Consider the following 709-nt stretch of genomic DNA (forward strand, 5'->3'; position numbering starts at 1 on the left):
ATCGTTCGATTTTTCTGAAATTTAGTAACCAAAGCCTTCCATACCTAACAAATAAACCCTGAAAATTTCAGAACCCTAGCATAAATACATTTTGAGAACAATGGCCTGATCGTGCAAATTGAGACACCCTGTATAAAAAGGCCAAAAGTCCCCATCAGTTGTGGGCACAATTATTAATGGCGGGAAATAGGCGCGCAAAAAAGGTCTCTATCTGATATCTCCGTTTGTATTGTATTTACGGCTATAATTACGAAAATTAGGACCCGGCTATTTACTACAAAAACGGTTTTAAGGAATATTTCGGAACGAGCCATCGTTTTTGCGTAATCGCACTTTGAACGTTGTACCCGAAACGCGTTTTACCAGGAAACTATAGAGGTATACACTTGGAATGTCTAAGGTTCCAATGGGACGGTGATACGAAAGCGCCAGGGGCGTATTAACCATTAGGCAAAGTAGGCACGTGCCTAGGGCGCCATTTTTCTAGGGGCGCCAAATCTCTGATAAAGCCCCACGGTCCATGTACTTGGCTTTCCCCTACTAAAAATAACGCTGAAAAGGTTTGGGGAAACTAAAATATATTTATTTATTTATTAAAAACCGATACGCCTCTCCTTAGCTGACCAATGCCAAGGGGCGCCTAATTTTTCCGTGCCTAAAGGCGCCGAAAGGGTTAATCCGCCCCTGGAAAGCGCGTCGAGAAAAAGGC

This window comes from Leiobunum rupestre, chromosome 6 (genome assembly GCF_980474605.1).
Source record: "Leiobunum rupestre chromosome 6, qqLeiRupe1.1.hap1, whole genome shotgun sequence".
Taxonomy (NCBI): Eukaryota; Metazoa; Arthropoda; class Arachnida; order Opiliones; family Sclerosomatidae; genus Leiobunum; species Leiobunum rupestre.